The following is a 21500-nucleotide window of genomic DNA, read 5'->3' on the forward strand; positions in this document are numbered from 1 at the left end:
TTCATGCACCCGGAGCTCGGCGGCGGGAGCTGTAGCTGCAGCTGGCAGGTTGGGTAGGGGCTGTCAGGAACTGACCACACACATTGCCCCGCTCGGCGACTGTGGCCGCCGGCACCCGGCGCCCGGGATACCAGGTGACTCAATCCAGGAAAGGTAAGCAGCCTGGCTATTATTAGCCTTGGCCACACTGCTCGGTGCTTTCCGCTGGGTTAATAATGGGGTTTGCAGTCCAGGGGAAGAAGGGGGAATAACCCTGATGCATTCTGCAGTCGCTACAGGGGCAACAACTGGGATTGAAATGTTAATCAGCCAAGTGCTGGAGATTGGAGGACCACTGTTACTGGGCAAACAAAGGCGGCGTTCAGCCACTATACTTTTTGAAAAATGTTCGACCATTTCAATGCCAGATTCGTTTAGACCCTGAAGAAGATTTAGAATGTGAAATAATTTGAACTGCTCTTTTTACCTTTCTGCCTTCTATCTTCACTTGATTATTTCTGATCTTGGAGCAGCAGGTTCCTGGCAGCAGCCTGGGGAAGTAACCAGAAATCTTCCCTCTCTTTCAATGGTCCTCTCTCCTCCCAGGTATCATACTGGCTCTGTGCTCATCTCAATGTCACAACACCTGTCTCCATACTGAGCCTTTAGAAAGATCTCTAGATGGAGGAAAAACTTCCCTTATCTTCCCTTATCTTCTGGAGTTCAGCTTGGTTTGAGCAGCTTTTGACATCATTCTCCCTTCATTTACCATCTCCTCTGTCAATCATTTCATTGATCTTTTTCGTGGATGCCATAGTCGGTTCACAGGACAATTCTTGTCAGCTCATATCCATAGTCTCAGTTCCATGACCAATTTTGTCAAGGACCCAGAAAGGGCATTGCCTCACACTGGGTTTCCTGTTTAGTATTGCCGCTATGTACCCTTACCTATGTCCTTCCCCCAAATAAATGGAATGAAATATTCTGCTTTTAACCCAGTACCAACATGGTTTCCCGTAACTCCCTTCCTTGTAGTCACTCTGGCTGGCTACCAGAAAGCTTGAGAGAACAAACAAAGTATACCGGAGTGTGGGGGCTGCTTCTTATGCATAGGTAGAAACAAAAATGTAAATGCCAATTTATCCAGAATTTCTTGAACCATTGTTAGTCCAGATGGAGTGTGAAACAAATAGCTGTTAGGGGTTTGGACAAAGGTTTCCCAAAAAGCAAGTAGTATGTTTGCCCTAGGATTCCCAAGAACCTCAAAAGAGTTTTCAGAGAGCCTTTCTTCATTAGGCAGTCAGAAAGCCAGTGGAGCTGCTCAATCTAAGCCTCAGGTTATTTGAACATCCTTAAGTTTTTCTCCGCATTAACAGATTCCTGTCACTTGTTCTAAGATTTCTCTCACAGACCCCTTGCTACTGAGCCCAAGTTCTTATTCTTGTTGCCACCTAGGGATGTACATTTGAATAATATGCTGTGAAATGGTTAAGATGGCTGTTATAGGGATTGCAACTATACCACTTCAACAACAGAGAACAATTGGGATAAGCCAGATTGTGGCACGTCTTGTGCCAATATTCTATTTAAAAGGAGACCTGTTATCTTTAAATTTGAAATTAGATTGTGATTCAACAGCAATGTAAATTCATTTTAGTAAATGAAAATGAACCAATGAAAAAGAGAGTTTATGGCAAAATATTGTACCTCTGTTTACCTTCCTTTTTCAATGTAGCTTTTCAGTCATACTGGTTCTGAAAAATCATGTTCATTCTATTATATATTAAAATTGCTTTTCTAATCACAAGTTCTGTTTTTATATAATACCCTTTAGAAAGATTTGAATTTTTTTCTTTGTCTCCATCTTCAGTATGAGGTAAAGGGAGAGGACAGGGTAGGCAAAACCCACCACAAAGTGGCCCACTTCAAGAACTGCACCCCTGGGAACTTGAAGAACTCCAGGCTATTCTACTCTTATTATTATAATGCTATTGTTATTATTATGTGTTGAGCATGGGTTTGAGTTTGCAATATTAAAATTTTGAGATCCTAGAATGTTGACCCCGGCATACCATCAAGAAGAAGAGGTAACAAAGAGCAAAATCAAAAACAAAATCAGCTATTCTGTCACCTTTCCTTCCTAATATGCAAATGCTTGACAACATAAATTGTTCTTAAAAATGATTAGTGATAAATATTAATAGGATAATTCTTTTTAATAAATTATCTAAAAGCATATGAAATATAGATTATAAATTGATCTTAGAAGTAAAATAAATATTCCTTTAGTGTTAAGAGTTATCTTTTTGTTGAAGACCAGTGCATAAAAATATTCTAATGATGTTTTGAAATTGGTAATTTTTATTATTTCTAAAGAAACTACATTATTTGGCAAAACATAGGGTCAGGATTAGTGGACTGGTGTTGTTTAAGGTGGTATAATAGCTGCCAGTAATTTTGCAGGTAAGCTTACTCCACTAAGTTATTGATTGGAGTTGAAGAAGCCTTGTTGGAAAGAAAGAAAAAAAGTTAGAAAATTTAAATTTCATTTTGGTACAATTAATAAAAATAATTAAATTGGAAGAGTTTCTGAATTTGGACCTTGTTATATTAAATAATTTTGAGGAATGTTTCTAAATTTAGAATCCTCAGCAGAAATATATGTATGATTTTGTGACTGGAACTGATTTATGACTTCATTTCCTTTTCTTTAAATGGGGAGAGGAAAATTAATTGGTTAGTGTTTGGAAATGAAGGCAAAATGAAAAATGGAATGATGTGCATGATTAGATACTAAATTAACTGCCGGCACTTTTGTAGTTTTGACAAGATAGAATTGAAGTCAATCTATTGCTTTCTAATCACAGTCTGGCAGACAGTCCATGTTATGATCAGCTTAGAGACTACAAATTTAGGGGATAAAGTTGCTGTCTCATAACAAAAGAGCATTTTTCTGGTGCTGCATTAGTGCCATTAGCTATAATTGAAATAGACTTAGCTTGAGATTTTGAAAAGTAGAAGTAAAAAAAAATTAGACATAATAATAAGGCTGAGAAAGAAATGTCATTTCTTTTCAACCAGTGCCTCCACTGAGAATGTACTATTTTGAAAGTTGCCAGTGACCTCTCAATTGACAGATTTCTATAATATTTCATCCTGTTCAGTTTTATTAACAAGTAGTATGTGTCAAGAAGCTCTATGATACCTCTTCATATAGTTTCTCCTAATCCTGTGAAATCCATGCCCAGCCTAAACCAAGTGGTCTTTACTTCCATTGTGTGCTTCATGATGTCATACCTTCCATTGTGTGCCTAAGGATGTCTTCATTTGTTCCTTGAGCCCATACCTCTATGTGTTGAAACCCTGCTCACATCTGGCATTGCCTCTTCCATGAAGTCTTCTCCACACCTTCCTCTTTTCTTTGGTCAGGTGTGCTTTTTTTTTTTCCTTTTTCTAAATTCCTATAGTATTTTCTATCTTCGTTTATGCTTTCATGTGAACACCCTCTGTCTGCTTTTCTGATACAGCCCTAGACAGCAGGCTCAGGGACTGAAAACTTTTTGTTACCTGCAACTCATAGTATAGTGCCTAGCTACATTACATAGTAGCTGTTCAGCAATTTGATTTTAGTGAAGAAATGAATTATTCCCCAGAGGCATATATCTATCTACCTACTCTTCTCCCTCAAATCAGTGGGGCACTCAATATTTGTCCATGTATTGATTTACTTTTTTTATTTTAAAATTTATAAAACCCTTATTTAATAGTAAGAGTGAAAGTACAAATAACTATATTCAACAAAATTTATTATTTGTATTTAGCTCATCTATATTAAAAGCATGGCAAGGACAAAGAAATAAAACTTTAAGGAAGATATTGTATCTGCTTACAATATGCTTGCATTTCAAACAGGGAATGGCATCTAACACATATGAGCACTTATCTTGTTTCAAAGCATTAGGTAGGGAGTTCATCTTTGGCATAGCACTTAATGCTTCCACTACATGCTAATTTTATATTGAAAAAATTGAAGTTCAGAGATGTCATCTAAATGGCATGAATTCTTTCCACATTACCATGTGACTCTTTGAAGTGTAACAGAGTGAAGGAAAGCATTTTTAAAACATTAAGGTCAGAGCCATCAGAGTAGTTTCAAATTGTTTGGTGATTAATCTTTCTAGTGTTTTTGTTTCTTGTATACTTTGGGTGTTAACATTTCCTTAGGTAACACAATAAAAGCTATGCATTTTCTCTCAAAACACATACCACACTCACACACATACACACACCCTGTGACTTTGTATACCAGAGAAGATATTTACACATTGAATAGAACTCTCCTTATGAATGGTTAAAGGCTGTTTTCCTTGACCTCTCTGACAACACATGTCTTTTATTAGCCCACACATTTCCCATGTTTGGTATGAGGTTCTTCTATTGTCTCCCAGCCTTAGGACCTGAACTGAGAACCCTTCTTTAGCATTGGCACAGACAGCTGAGATGACAGGGAAGCAAGTGCCAATGAGAACAGTGATTCAGAGAACCTTGATTCATGGAAAAGACATCCTAGAAGGAGTTCTGAATATGACACATTCCAAATGGTTTATTTAGGGGTTTCCAATCAAAACCATTTTCACAAAAAAAGAGACAGTTCTCAGACTTACTGTACTGCCAAATATGTAGCAGAACATTGCCAGCAGCTGACTGGTGTAGACTACTTTGAAATATATTCATTTCTCTTAAGATGGATTTGTATCTGCCTCAAAGTTACTATTTATTTCTGGTAATTCTTTCTGTAGTAATATATTTGCTTTTGCCAAGTTAAAGAAAGAATGACAAATTATATTCATCCTAGGTTCTAAAACAGCTGCCATCCTAAAGAGCTACACATCAACTTAGAAACATAGAAATGCATTAAAATTCTTAGCTGACACTTAAGGAGATTCCTACTAGCTATCATGGTTCCTGCCAATATGGATATTTCCAAGGGGTATGATGAGAATGATATTCATCCAGAAGAAAACAAGATGGAGAGATGGAGAAAGAAAACTCAGAGGACAGCCTAAGCTGTTGCTTTCTTTACATTTTCCCCAAATACCTTTCTTTGTAGCTAAAATATGATAATTGTATAAGCTACTAAAATAAGTGAGATTTTATAGAAACTTCATTATATGCCACTATGAGGTAAATTTGTACTTTATAGAAGATTTTATAATATTTCAATTTTTATTGTAGCAAAATATAAACACTGGGAAAATTTTAAAGTGTGTATATTTTTACATGTAGGTTGTATATTGCATATTTTATGTATATTAAAACTAATATACACACTTGACTATTTTTAAGCATAACCTTCACTAGTATTAAATATTTGCAGAGTTGTGCAATCATCACACTATCTATTTTCAGAATCTTTCCAAACAGTAACTCTGTATCCACTAAACAACAACTCATCTTTCTCTGTGTCCTTCAGTCCCTGGTAACCTCTACTCTACTTTCTGTGCTTATGAATTCACCTATTCTAGGTACCCTATATAAATGGAATCATACAGTAATTGTCCTTTTGTATCTGGCTTCTTACACTTAGCATAATGTTTTCAAAGTTCATCCACACTGTTGTATGTATCAAAATTTCATTCCTTTTTAAGTTTGAATACTATTACACACTCACACACACACACACACACACACATATATGCACGCACACACACACACACAAATACACACAGTGTATATATCTCATATGCCATAATTTTTTTTGTTTGTTTTTATCTTTTTTTTATTGGTTGTTCAAAACATTACAAAGCTCTTGACATATCATATTTCATACATTAGATTCAAGTGGGTTATGAACTCCCATTTTTACCCCAAACACTTTCAGTATATTTTCTATTACATTAAAGACATCTAAAGACATCTAGCTATATCATTACCATATTGTCTTTGATAGATGCCTAGTAATGTGTACTAAAGTATGCTATAATTTACTCAATCAAACCCCATTGATAAACATCCATTAGGTTCAAAATTGTTTTGTGATTTCACATTATGTGGTAATGGACATAGATAGTGGTATATACATCCTTGTATGTTGATGCTTTTACTTTTATTGGAAGAATACTTGGAATGGTACTGTTGGGTCAAAGATTATGCCCAAACATTTATTATATTAATGTGTATATTAACTATAGAATCATAACTTTCTTCCACAGATAATATTTCAGTATGTTCTGAAATATTTCAAACTGTCTTCAGAATGAATGCAGGTAATATAAGAGAATCCATTTAAAATGACCTAAGCAAGGAAATAGTCTCATTTTTTTTTTCATTTTCTAGTTCATGGAGAAAAAACACTATGCACAAATATTGAAAGATTTTAAGTCTCTCAGTTACACATTTCGTCTTTCTAAATATTGCAAAGTGCATCAGTGATGTCAATCAAGTCTTGTAATGAAAATGTAGAAAAGTAGAAACATCTAAACCTATTTTTATTTAGTTTTTAAACTCCAGCAATGAGTCATTTTATCTAGCTTACTATACTATTTTGATATAACTTCTTTATTGTAATTATTTTCTGTTTTTTTTCTTAGATTTCCTTTAGTGTGTCCTTTGAAAATTTGTCCTGAAATAGAATAACTAAAACCAAACAGATTGTTTTATTGAAGGTAAACTTCAGAGCATTCAGAATATATGAAGGAGAGAATTAGGAAACCTTAACCACCCTGCTCATAAGAAGCCTGTTTTGATAGCATTATGCAGGAGAGGAGAAACAGAAGTCTTGCAGGAGATTGCATCATGTTTTATTTGAATTAGACATTAATATGCTAAAAGAGCAAGGTAATATGCTATGAAGCAACATATCTCAAACCACATATTTAAGAAACTACTTTAAACTAAAGGGTTGCCAGAATAGTTATTTAGATGGATAAACACATTCTATACTATAGCTGATCCTAAACATATCACAACAGTATTTTAAGTATGCTTTTTCTTTGGTTGATTGGGATGGAGAGACTTATTAGTAAACATTTCTTCTGTTATTTATCTTTGTCTTTGAAAAGGAGACTAAAAACAAACAAGCATTCTGATATTTGCCTGAACAAGCAACATGACCACACCTTCTTAAACAATGCACTGCAGTAGCTATGACATGCAAGGCTAAAAATGTCAGATTTTTTTTGGCCATTTCAATGATAACCACAACACAACCTGCTGCATTCCTTCTGCTGTGTGCTGTAGAATTTGACTGAATAAGTACTGAAAAATCAGTAATATCTTTAATACCATTTCTTATACATTTCTCCATGATCTTTCACATTCAGGTTCTTTGATTATTGAAAATAGTGGAAAACAACTAGCATGTCAATACCTCTATGCATAATAGGACTTGCAGAAATTAGTTTGAATCTGAATTGGTGAGTGCCCAGTGGAATCACTGGGAATAATCTGTCAGACTCATCTAAATCCAAATTCAGATTTAAGGACTAGCAAATTTTAAAGAAGAGCTATGGTTACCTAGCAATATTTTAGAAAAGGAAGATTATACTCATGGATTTCTAATTATAAGGTATGTAATAATGTAGTTTATGGTTCATTCTGGAAAGACTATATTAGTACTACCCTCAAAAATATATTGTGACAAATCACTGTCATCCACATTGATCTGTCATCTGGTTATCAAGAAAGGGAAACTTCCTGGAAAATTGCCTTCATTAGTCATATTTGTGCATTCCTACAGTGAATCCAGCTGAAATATACAATGGGGCTGACATTAATTTTTTTATTACATGCCCATGTTTATTAGAATCACTTGCTGATCAGTACTGAAAGGTTTTATAATGAATAAAGATATATATATTGGGAATCTCCATTTATAACTGTCAGCCAAGAAACAGCTGGTGATCCTATAAAAAAAAAATATATATATATATATTATATGAATTAGCATATTAATGTCTAATTCAATTTGGTGGCCCGTACGGGGATTTAAAATATATATATTTTAAATGACATTTCCTCCATCTTCAGATTAGAGGGCAACAGAATTTAAAGCAACACAAGAGACAGTAGCATTTGGTATAGTTTATAAATATTAAGATTTCTAATGAATTTATTAATATCTATACTATAATAAGCACTCAGTAAATATAAAATGCTATTTTTTTAACAGTAAAATATCAAGAGTGTAAAAAATTTCTCAACTCAAGGGCTGACTATGGTCCTTGCGTTCAGCATAGATATTTACAAAAATACTATTGAACCAAGTGCATGAATACCATTTATGTTTAAAAATCTCCCTCTCGATACAAAAATTGGTATTTTACACAAATTCATCATGATAGTATTTTGTAGGTGTGGTGAGAGTGAATTATGGATTGGACTATCCTCTTCCCTGTTTCTTTTCAAGTCTATTCTTTATGAGGTTTGATAAGATGAGAATTAGATATGAGACATATTAAAGTTTGACATATGGTTACTTACCTGTTCCAGACAAGCACAGGAACCCAGGACAGGAAAACAATGTCATTCCCCTTCTTCCTTCAACTACAACAGATTAGGACTCTCAGAAATTTCAAAGCACAAATTATAATATTTCAATAATAAAGTATTAGTCAGAAGTTCTTTTATCTCTGTGTGTTTTTCAATTTCATTTATTGTGAGGATCACAATCATACACAGAAAGTAAAATATTAAAAGAAAATTTATTCCATCCTCATGCATGTTTGATCTAATGGACCTGTGACTTATTCATGGGGCTTTGTGAAGTCTATTTCACCATAAAAAAGTTAAATTTGAATATAAAATTATCTGACACTAAACAATCCATTGAATAAAGGGATGAAAGTTGGCATTTAGTTATGTTAGAAAAATCACTAAACTGTTCAGGCAAACTATTTGAATATTTGCATTATCCTAATGAACAAAATGAAATAGAGTGGCATTATAATGGTTTGGAAGCAAAGCACTAGAGTTAGTCTCAGAACATCTGATTGTAAAATTAATGTTTTTTTGGATCAAATTGTTAATAATTTTTTCTTGGAATTCTCAGGCAGCTTTTGGTTATTTTCAAGATCAGTCAGAAAGCTCTAAGCATTATCTTCAAATTATGCTGATCCCTGGAATTTCCACTTTCTTTTCTCTGTTTACTTTTTATTTCTTCTTCATCTTTGGGGGTTTTGACAACCAATTATGTCAGAATCTGTCTTTTAATCTCCCTGCTACCATTTACTAGCTAGGTGATTTATAAGTTACCTAACCTTTGTGAGCTGTTTCCTAATGTGTAAAACAGGAAGATCACAGTGTCCTTGTGAATATTAAAGAAGATAACATTACAGAGAATTCACTGTAATTTCTGAAACATACTTAGTAAGAGTAAATAAATGTTTTTCATTTTTATAATTTTTATTCTCCATGCAATTTATAACCAGACATCATTACCACATCTTTTCCCAAATCTTATGAAATCTATTTCCTACCTCTCCCCATGTAAATCAAAGTAAGCTTTGAAATGACTCTGAATCTCACTAGATGATGTTTCAGTAAAGATGATGCCAGTGTCAGGAGAGTCTGAGGCAAGGTGGTCAGACTTGGCTTCAGCCTTGGAAATTGGACTTCTATTTTCAACTCTTCCACTTGGGAATTGGACTTCTATTTTCAACTCTTCAACTAACTGATTGCATGACCTGGGGAACGTCAATTTGCTATTGGAGCTGCATCTTATTTTCTTTCTGAATCATACCATATGTATAGTCACACTTCACTGACTCATTGTCAAAAATGACAGTAAGGATATTGAATGAGGCTGTTGATTTCACACGTGATTTCTATATAAATTGGAGATGTCCCTTTCCTGAAGAGCAACAGTTGGCATTTTCTTTATTCAGTTATAGTGTTGAGATTTCTGGGATAGGACAAATTTAATTTATAGAAAACTGTTAACATTCCCTCCATCTAACAAAAGCCTTGGGAAATCCTGCTAATTATCTAGTTAATACTCAAATAGTTTGGTGTGTGTGTGCGTGTGTGGTTTTTTTTTCTTCTTTTTTGATATGTGACTATTGGTGAGTTTCATATTGTTAATCTAAATAGTAAGTCACTCAAAAAGGAAAATTAATATGTGAATACCTTGTACGTCAATCCATTGCATACAATAATTTATTATAATGGATAGAGTCTCTGCATGTTTATCTGGAAATAAAACAACTTTAGCTTTCATGTAAAAAGTCATAAACCATTAGCATAGTAAGTTTGTCCTAAATTCCAAGCCAATATTGTTAGACTGAATTTATTAGCTAATCATTAAAGGTTTCAGGGGTAGATAGATTTTGGACATGGCCTCATTATAAAATAATGTGTCACAAGCAATGGAAATATCTGTTTTAAATACACATGTACATACGTATATCCATAATATAAACAAATGTGTGTATTTTATGTGTTATGAATTAATTTTATTTAACCAATTATGTGTATGAACATGTACTTATGTGTACGTGTGTATATATTCAAGACTACTTTGTGTTTTAAATATTTGATTACTTTAAAGGTTGATTCATTTAAATTTAACAGATTAGTGCTTAGAGAATAACCATTCTTTCACTTTTAGTACAGTATTTAATAAACAATAGATATTCAAAGCACTATTATAATATAGACTTTGAATTAGATAATTTTGCCTAACTGTAGGCTAGCATTAAGTGTTGTGAGCATGTTTAGGTAATCAGGGCTTAGTTATGATGCTTGATAGACTAGGTGTGTTAAAAGCATTTCAACTTAGAATGTTTTCAATTTACAATGGTGTGATCAGGCCGTAATCCTGTCATACATTGAGAAACATCTTCATTTCATATTTTGTGTAAATCCTACATAAATTAGAATTTGAATTTATGAATTTTTCAGTTTTGTATGTAAATATGTCAACATGTAGAAATTGCTACATCTTTAAGGTCAAAATTAATTTGAGCCTTGAGCGCATTGGCACACGCTGTAATCCCAGTGGCTTGGGAGGCTGAGACAGGAGTATCGAGCGTTCAAAGCCAGCCTCAGCAAAAAGTGAGGCATGAAGCAACTAAGTGAAACCCTGTAGCTAAATAAAATACAAAATAGGGATGGGGATGTGTTCAGTGGTGGAGTGCCCCTAAAAATTCAATCCCCAGTACCAAAAGAAAAAAGAAAAAAATTAATTTGAAGGTAATCAATGTTATTGTTCTGGTTTCTAACAGTATATCAGATAAAAATAACCCCGGTTTAGTGTTTCTACACTATTGTAAAGACAAAAATATCCCTGGTTTAGTGTTTCTACACTATTAATTACATTACCAAGATATGGATATTAATATTAAGATGTAATATTTTCCAATATAGTCTATAAATTGATTTGTCACTTGGCAGGCAACCTTTGACAATAAAATATTATTGATATTCAAATTCACAGTGCCATTTAAGTATGATCTTAAGAAAATAATTGATAAGATTTTAACCAATATGCCTCATACCAATTATTAACAGAATATGAAATAGACAATATTTCTATAGTAGTTATTTAAATTTGGGGGATTGTATAGTGCTTTATATCTACAACTTCAGTTATAAAAAAGGAAGTTTTCAGAACTTCATGTCAGCTTTCAAGTGGATCAAGTTTTTAAAATATTTTTTTATTTTAAAAGTACTCAATAAAATTTATACATGGTCTTCATTGAATAGTCCACGAAACATTTGAAATTGTCAAACTCACAAAAATATGGGAATATCCTTTAAAGTATGTGCATTTCTAGTGTATTTCTAACATATTTACTTAGCTCATTTATGCTGAACTTTATTTTATGCTTTTATGTAATACCTTCCAGGTGTTGTTTTTACTATTAAAAGTAAGAAGCTAAAAAGAGGAAATAATAAAGAAACTAGCAGATTAATATTTTCTTTTTGTAAAATATAAAACAAAAAGAATGGAACATTAAACAATAAATGTTCCATACTTACATATGGATTTTGAATATCATACACATAGAGGAAAATATCCAAAGAAAATAGAAAATTTAAATATCAAACATCAGTACTTAAATGAAAGTCAAGTCATTATGATCTCACTGTGTTAGCTTATTCATTCAATATGTATACATTACTTTGTAAACTATTTAATGAGAAACTTACATATTTTAAAGCATTTTTTTATTATCATCTCACCATTACTTAAAGTGTAGCTAAAATACTCAAACATAAATGTTTTGAGTAGGTCTTTGGAAAATACTGAATATAGTAGAGGAAGGTGAGTTTTACTCATCCTGGAATAACAATAATCAATTTTATTTTGTAAGCATTATATATTTCTCAAAACACTTTTTTAGTCATTCTTTTACTGGATCATGCCAACTCTCTAAAGTTGATAGAACAAGAATTATCTTCATTTTGGGACTAGAGTTGTAGCTCAGTGGTAGAGCACTTGCCTAGTGCACATGAGGCCTTGGGTTCAATCCCCAGCATCAAAAAAAAAAAAATTAAGAAAAAAAGAATTATCCTTATTTTTGCAGATAGGAAAATTGAAGTTTATGAATTTTAGTAGTTTTCCCACTTAGGTAGTATACATAACTATTAAGTGGCAGGGCCAAAATTCAAACTTGTTTCAGGCCATGGTCAATCTAGTGCTTTCTTTCCTCTGTGCTATAGGAACTGTACAAGTTTAAGAGGTGAATCTGACAGAAAGTACATACAAGAATATAGCACAAGAGTCCCAACATCAAGTATATTCACAAGACACTAATTTAAACAAAACTACAAATAAATTAAAGAAAGGTTAGTAGAGTAGAGGGAAAAGAGAAGAGGGAGAGATAAGGAGGAAGGGAGAGTGCTGGGGACTCAATTAGAACAAATTATATTCCATGCTTTTGTGATTATGTCAAATTGTATCCTAATGTTTCATATAACTAAAAGAATTCTTTAAAAAAACTAAAAAAAAGAAGTAAGTATGAAATGGAAATTGGCCTGATTCTGCAACTGGTTTCAAATTCTACAAACTTTACTAGAGCTTACACCAAGAATACCCATGTGAACAATTTTCATCAACCCAAAGGTGGACATGTTAAGCAGTTTCTTAGGTTTAAATCTGCCCTCCACCACATTCTAATATGTGTATTTTTTTGCCTATCAATTGCTTCTCTTCAATATACCATACATCCTACTTAAACACTATATTGCTTAATAACCAAATATTGACAATACTGATGGCATACCTGGGTTAGATAAAATGCCAGTCTAGATTACGTTTATATCATTTTACCTATACACACTCACATACCCACACACATTTACTAGGTCTCTAACTTAAATAGTAATTTTTTCTATACTATTTTTTACATTACTTTCAGCTTAATTACAACACAGTACCATATATCATTTTTTAAATTTTTTTTTAGTTGTAGTTGGACACAATATCTTTATTTATTTTTATGTGGTGCTGAGGATCAAACCCAGTGCCTCATACATGTGAGGCGGGCGCTCTACCAATGAGCTATAGCCCCAGCCCACCATATATCATTTTAAAAGATAACTAAAATTCACAGAAGGGCTGAGGCTGTGGCTCAGTGGTACAGCACTTGGTTAGAATGAGTGAGGCCCTGGATTTGTTCCCCGTAACTGCCAAAGAGGAACAAATAAATTCACAGAAAATTCTGCTCTTTCTTATTAAGCTTCTGTTAATTTTTTAAATAAAATTATCTAAACAGGTCATTTATGTTATCTGCCTCAATTTATTTTATGCTTCTGAAATATCACCACTATAACCTACTGTTTAAAATAGTCTGACACTTACCCAGCACTCTTTCACCTCCTACGAAAAAGCAAGAAAAAGAAAGCATTTAGATTTTTAATTTTAGTGAAGGGTTCTTGATTTAAGGATTAGTCATTTGCATTTCAAGTATGCTGTAACTAGTTGAAGTTTTTTCTGTATGAATTTTCACGTATAACATCATTAATTCTATCTTTCACTTGGGACTAGTAAAAGCAAGACATTACTTTCTGTCTTAGTTCCCTTCATTCCACATGTTCATAATCTTCTATGAAATAATATTATGGCTTCAAACTATTTATTGATTACAGATAATGCCAGTAATTCTTGGTTCTGGTTTTCAGTTAAAAAAAAAATGAGAGAACTCATCACTATAGCATTTTTCCTCCATGCATGCGCCCGCACAAGGGTCCTAGGAGGCAAACATTGTTGTTACCTATCTTACATATGGACTGACTGAGGCATAGAATAATTGAGTAAATTACTCATCGTTGCATAACTAGTAAGGCACAGAGGTAGGATTTAAAACCAGGTGGTCAATTATTGTGAGTATATACATGCTTTTCCCCTAGCACGAATAAAAGAATTTTGATTCCTACTTTGTTACATATCCATTTACTTGCTTTGTAGAATGAAAGGGAAAGCAAGAAAAGAGATGTCAAAATCTTGCAAGCTCGTTGACACTGTATGCTATAACAAAGTTCAATTAGAGGACTTGTGAGGATCTCAATAGAATAAATACTCTTAAATTTTTTTCACAAGAAATCACTGGTTATGTTATTAGGTAGAGACAGCAAGTGGATTTCATTTAATTATAACTACAGTGGAAATACTATATTGTAGTCTCATATTTGGAACAAAAATATTCTAGTAATTTTCACAGCAATAATTCTACCTTATATTAGAATTATTATCAGGTATTTTTTCATCTTCAGCTCTCTTAGCTCATTTAGTTTTTCTATCTACCTTTCCAAAAAAGTCCACACATTTTTGTAAGATTTTAAATTAGGCTTGAATCATAGGAACACCAAAGGAAATGTAGAGATTTTAGCAGATGGGAAGCAACATTGTCCCTGCTCAAGCCCACCTTTAGTTCTCTCACAGCTATGAACATATTCTGATTGGTCAGATTTAATTAACATTCACTGAATCACATTTTACTATTAAATAGGATAGTTATGTGTTTGAAGGTTTGCAGCAATGGCTCCCACATTCTTTGCACATTGCCTGGTCCTGTGAGAGCTAGTCTAGAGAGGAACCTTGAAACCTGGACCTTTTCCCTCTAATTCCATACATAAGGAAGGACTTATTCCTGTAGAACAATGAATTCTTTTTGGCCTTTCATAAGCTGATTCCATGCTTGACTCCACTTCCATTTGGAGTGAAGCAAATCTTGCATGTTCTGTCCTCAGCATCTTCATTTATACATGTATTCATAAAATAATGTGCTCCAAGTAAGTCTTTAACATTCCTTAGAACTTCGTTTCAGGATATAATTTCAAGTCTCAGACATTTTCCATATTTTAATCAACAGATAATTGTACTTATGTTACCATTTGCTCTGGGTTACTCATATTTTCTATCTAACTTGAACTCATTTCTGTCTTCATGTGCTTAAAACTATGATAGGATTTAATCAGGATAATTTAGGACTTTGGTTATATTTCCTATGAAAAAGGCACTCACTGGACTAAGAGCTCTCAATATAATGTTAAATAGAATCATATATAATCCACACTCTAATTTCCAAACAAGATTGTTAAGAAAGTGTACTTAAAAGTCAAACAGGAAAAGGGTACAAAATCACATGCAAAATAAATCTATTTAATATGCATATTTGGCATTTTGGGGTTAGAAAAAATCTAACACATTAAGCTTTACATTAATGATGCATTGACATTTCAGTTGAACTGTTTTACTTAAAGCAAGCAATTTTTGTTTTTTCAAGCTAAGTCGAAAAAATCACTGGAAGTGATTATCTATATACTCCCTTAACAAAGTCAGGAGTGTTTTTATTTATAATGTGGTAATGTTCATGATGAGAAACTAACCTTCAGAAATTTGGAAATTAGATTTTTTTTCTTTAATGAAATTTCAGATAGCTATCAGTTTTATTTCATGCCTCTAAAAATGAATTTAAACTTTCCAATTTTTAAGGGGCATTATGTCTATTGATTCTAGGTTACCAAGTTTAATCTTGAGAAACAATTGGTAAAAGGAATCCTCAGCTCAAAAATATCTGACAATCATTATTATTATTATTATTAATTAGTAGATTTTAGTACCACAACATCATCTGCAATGACAGAAGAGATCAAGTTGTTAATAGTGTACAGTCCAGCAATAGATTTTGAGAATTTTGTAGATTTTAACTACTTCTTTCCTTCAAGTTATATAACAGATTTCCTCCAACTCTAAAAATGTCTTGACTCATTCATGCATCATACATTCAAGAAATAGTTAGTGACTACATATACTATTATAGATTGATAGGTGTGGGTAACTGGGAAGTCAAAGTTAATTAAGTCATAGACTTGACTCTTAGAGGGTGGCAACTTGAGCTTTTGCTTCTTACTCTGCACATTATGTTAATCCTATGCAACCATAAAAACAGGGTGTTTAGTAATATTCATAAAAGCATAATTAAATGTAGATTAAGCCAGATGATTTTTCAAAAATCAGGTTCAATCAAAGAAAGCATAAGAATATTCTTTGAGATTTGTCCTCAATAAGCACCATTATCTATCCTTGAGATACAACAGAAGTTAGTGAGTAATTCATCAAATATTGCCCTATAGGAACCAAAATGAATGATGTTTTCTCCTTTAGTCATTGACATTCTATTAGTATAGCCAAGGCACTTAAATTTTCTCTGCCTGGAAATCACCAGTAAACAACAGTAATGGTAGGTGTGGGCTATTTATTGTTGGGGGTTAAAAAAATTAGTGAGCTACGTTTTGGCTGTTTGTTAAACATTTTGACACCTTTGGATAGAAAATGCTGTTTAAATATGAACAGCATTTTGTGTTGAATAGTTATTAGTCATCCTCATGAGGAAATGATCTGTCAAGTGAAAGACTGGAGTATAGGAAAACTGCCATGATACAGGATTGATTTCTGCTAAAGAGACCTTAAAGTCACTTTGTGTTTCAATTTGTGGTTACTTCAAATGATTTGTAAATTACCACAGTAAATACCCAATATAAAAAGCTAGTCAGGTTTAATTTCTATCTTGCCTTCCTGGGCAATCCCACCCCCACCTGCCTTCTCTTTCTTTCCCAGACCTGAAAAGTAGCAGTTGGTTTTAAACATTAGCTTGAAGGTAGGTACTATGGGGCTCCAATTGGCGATGACCGATTCAATAGGCCTGGGTGGACCCTCAGGCTTTGTTTCTAATTCTAGGAAATGCTTTTGCTGGTAGGATGCAATTCACATTTGGCTAAACAACGCTAAAGTAAGATTATGTGGGAGGAGGGCAGAAGAGCTAAGCAGAGTTGATACCTGCTGCTGATCTAGCAAGACCAGATGTCTAAACTGTTAGGAAGATAATCTCTGAAGCCCAGGAGCCCAGAGAAAGTAAATGGCGCTCCCTTGAGTGAGACGTGTAGAGTAGCAGGTAGAACACTCCTGGCCTTCTCTTAAATGCAAGTTCAAAGTTAAATTATTTAACCTCCCTCTGCAGATGCTGTCTTTCTCAGCTTCAAAAGAGTAGTGGTTAATATTTCTTCTCCGTCCTAAAAACAAACCAAGATGGAAAACACACACGTGCACACACACTTATTTGTTGCCTGTAAAGTCTGGCAAGGTAAGATCTTTGGAGTATTTTTAACATAATAACCTGTCATGTTACTATTTTAAATATGGTGTATATGTTTTTCTCTTTATAAATTATGTAAGAAGTATTATTGCCAAATGACACTTGTAACTTGTTTAGTTTTTAGTTGTATATTAGTTATAAGGAAAAAGAAATTTTAAAAAATAATGCAACGTATACATAATTAGTATATTTTGTGAAATTAGTACATCTACCTCAGGGACATAAAACGCTATTAAAACAACACAGGAAAGCTGCTTATTCTCTGTTTAGAGACTAGAGAGAGTGAAGATAGTTGCTTTGAAAGAAACAAAAGAGGAATCTGATATAGGGATAGTTCACTTCTTGTTACTATCTATGCTTCTTGGTGATGGTCCATAGTCTAAAAGGCACAAATGCTATTACTAGCCTGAGGACAAAGTAACAACTGCATCTAATTCTTAAATAGAAAAGTCCAAAGAAAGTAGAATAAGCAATTTAATGAAAATTATTACTCAATTTCCCTCAATTACTTATCTTCAGAAAGCTGTTTCAATTTTTTTGACTTTTGGAAAAGCATATGTAAGACCTTCTGTTGACCCCAAACATTATGTGTGTTGACCCACAAATATTTAAATACGGTACTACTGCAAAAGGATCAGAAAATATACTACAACTCTACTATAAAGCGAAAACATGTCTTTATTTAATCTATAACTTATCTGTATACCTAGAACCCCCCCGCCCCGACGCACACACACACACTCACACACATAACTGATTCCAACACTGTTATCCAACCCCTAAATCTGAATGGTTCTCTCAGATAATACTTACAGGCCTCTAAATTTTCTCCTCCTTCTCTAAAGCAGTGTCCATGTATATGGTGGGAAGGATTTAGTAGACAGAACTAAACAGAGCTAGAATCTTGTAGAGCAGGATCTTGCGAGATCTGTAGATCAATTCCTTCCTTCCCCCAACCTCTATGCCAACTCATCCCTTCCCCAAATCCCGAGAATAAGGTTTAGTTTGCTTTAAATATCTAATTTATAACTTCCTTTTTCCAAGAGACCCCATGATGTATTTTACTGAGAGGGAAATTCTTTGGATTTACCCATCTGTTACTCTGATGAAGTAAAAAAGAGCTGCAATATTTTATTAGAATCTCTATGAAAATTTTAGACTTTTAAGCTTAATTTTTTCACTAAAATTACCAAACACCTATTCTCTCTTGCCTGGAGGCTAGAGAGTTCTTTGTCTCTAAGAGGTAAGAAGCTGAAAGAGAACAGCTCTTATAGGAACAGCTCCTTAAAGGAAATTTCTAAAATGTTCTGTCAAATCTGCACTGCGTCAACACAATCAGATCTCTGAATTTATCAACTGTTCTTATTATCTCCAGAGCAGGATGACCAACTTCCTTGCTGTTCTTTCAACATACTCATCCCAAGAATCTTGCATGTACAATTTCTTCTATTGGGAATGTTTTAGAAAAGAAATCCATATGCGTTCAAATGAACAGAATATTATAAGTAGGATAAAGCTAATTTTAACACTCAGGTTGAACTTCACTTTATCAGTAAATCCTTGATCATACTGTAAAATATGATTTCTGTACCTACACATATTTATCTCCAAACATTTGTCTCCACCTGACAATATATGTTTGAGTTAATTTACTTAATGGCTCTTCTGCAAACAGAATACATATTCCTTGAGGGCAGAGTCTTAGTTTTTTCATTGTTCCTTTTTCTTTATGAGGACCTACCTACAACAATCACTGGCACATAGGAGCCACTCAATATTGCCTTTAGAATGAAAGGATAAAAAGGTGATATTTCCTTACTAAATTATACAGTATAAAGTTTTGGCTGCTGCCTAGCATTCATTTTCTGTGCTACTGGCTTAAATGAATTTTTTGTTGTTGTTCATGGTGGCAGGGACCTGGGATCACCCAGGGGTGATCTACCATTGAGTTCTATCCCCAGCTATTTTTATTTTATTTTTAAATTTTTTGATAGGGTTTCACTAAGTTACCTCAGACTTGCTATCTTTTGGCTTCAGCCTTCTTAGTAGCTGTCATAATAGTTATGTGTCACTAGGCCTGGCTCAAATGAATCTTATAATGGAATCACAGAAAGACCACAGTTGCTCTTTCTTTGCGCCTTTTGCTTTAAATTATGTTATTACTTCTACCTAGAAAGGTTCACCCCTGAAACTTTTTGTTGTCTTTCACTCTCCTATGTTTTCATCAAAACATAAATCAGATGCCCTGTTCTCCTAAATTATTACATAAGAAACTCATTGTTTCTGTGTCCCCTTCTCACCTCAGCATCCTCAGCTGCCATTTAACCCACTCTTGATACTATTCTGTTTGATTGATATGCATCCCCAACTTTGCTCTGGACCACTTGGAATCAGGGGCTTCTTAACCTTTACTGACCTCAAAAGCACAATGCTTATATGGCTGGCACATGGCAACTCTTCATAAATGTTAAATAAATAAACAACAATCTACTTTTTTTTTCTCCACATAATAAGCTTTAAACTCCTATAATTATCTCAGTAATATGAGAGCAATAAGAATGCTCTTGAAAGTGAGAAGTATGGGCACTTATGACAAGAGTCTGCTTAAAGATCAGCTAAGTCGAGGTTTCAGGCCTAATTAGAATGATTCTGAAACAAGGAAGAAGAAAAAGACATTCAAGCTTACTGGAGATAGTAACAGCAATTCTAGTGTCCATGATGCCATAAAGAAAAGCACTACTATATTATACTCCTCACACTAATGAGTATCCAGTGTCTCTGGAATATGTGATCATTGATGATAAAACTCTTCAGAAACCTTGTTCCTCGACTTTGACTTGTCTGGCATCCCTGGTACGTGCTAAGGTAATAATTTCAGTTTAATGTGTAATAATTGGTCTAGAAACTATTTCCCTGAGAGAAAGAGATATTTTAGAGTCAAAGTTTGCTCTAAAGGAAGCATCTGGAGATGTTACCACAGCATGTGTGGCTTAGTCTGGCATTTGCTTAGATGATAGTGCTCCGTCCCAACAGAAAGATCCTACACATGCCTAAGGAAAACTACAATTGGGCATTGTGAGTGAGGGTTGTTGCCTTGGTTGAAAAGTGTTGCATCTCTTTTTCTTACATCTTGAAGTTAATTATGCATGTATTAAAGGAGGATATTTAAATATGAGAAATGTAAAGTAAAAATGATAGACAAAAATACGCACCGAAATAAGGTAAGTAATGAAAGGCACAAATGGTATATTGATAGGCCTGGAAATCAACTCCAACTAAATTAAGTTGATTAAATATAGTATAGATCATGTGGAGGAAAATGTCAATGAGGTTCAATTTAATGGAGAAAAGAAATAACTTTGTGAACAGTAGTAATATTTGTGCTATATAAATAAAGTAGCACGTGATAAGAGATTGAGTATGGTAATCTAAATCTAAGGTGAAAATGAGAACCCCGCCACAAAATAAGGAAGGATTCCTTTTCAGAAAGTGGCAATAGCATAAACACGAAACTTGAACTTGCAGATAAGAACTTGTCTCATTTATTCACAAAAGATCTTACTCTACTTACTTTTGTTCCTTGGATTCTTGGGAACTGATGAGCGTATTCTCACCATAGTACTTGTCTTTCATTTGATTAAGATACCGAATATCTTAAATTAACAATGGATTATTACGTTTAATTGTATTTTTTTCTGACTCAGAGTTTCATTTAAAAAAAAAAACAATTAGCAAATTACAACCTAAAGGCTAAATTCATTCTTGAGACAATAAATGATTTGGGTATTTTTAAAGGATCGGAAAAGGGGCTGAGGATGTAGCTCAATAGTCTCGTGTAGCTAAATTGTCTACCATGTATGAGGTCCATGTGTTCAATCCCTAGCCAAAAAAAACAAGAGAAATAGAAATCTGTAATGGACAGCT

The 21500-nt window shown here is 33.6% G+C and overlaps 1 protein-coding gene across 1 annotated transcript in view; it reads left to right on the plus strand.

The window, feature by feature from the left end:
• Pkia (cAMP-dependent protein kinase inhibitor alpha) overlaps positions 1-21500 on the plus strand; it is a 91216-nt gene continuing 69716 nt past the window's right edge. Inside the window, exon 1 of the mRNA XM_048783088.1 lies at positions 1-153. The gene's annotated coding sequence lies outside the window, so the exon portion shown is untranslated. The remainder of the gene's footprint in view (positions 154-21500) is intronic.

The sequence above is a fragment of the Marmota marmota genome, unplaced genomic scaffold (genome assembly GCF_001458135.2).
Source record: "Marmota marmota marmota unplaced genomic scaffold, marMar, whole genome shotgun sequence".
Lineage (NCBI taxonomy): Eukaryota > Metazoa > Chordata > Mammalia > Rodentia > Sciuridae > Marmota > Marmota marmota.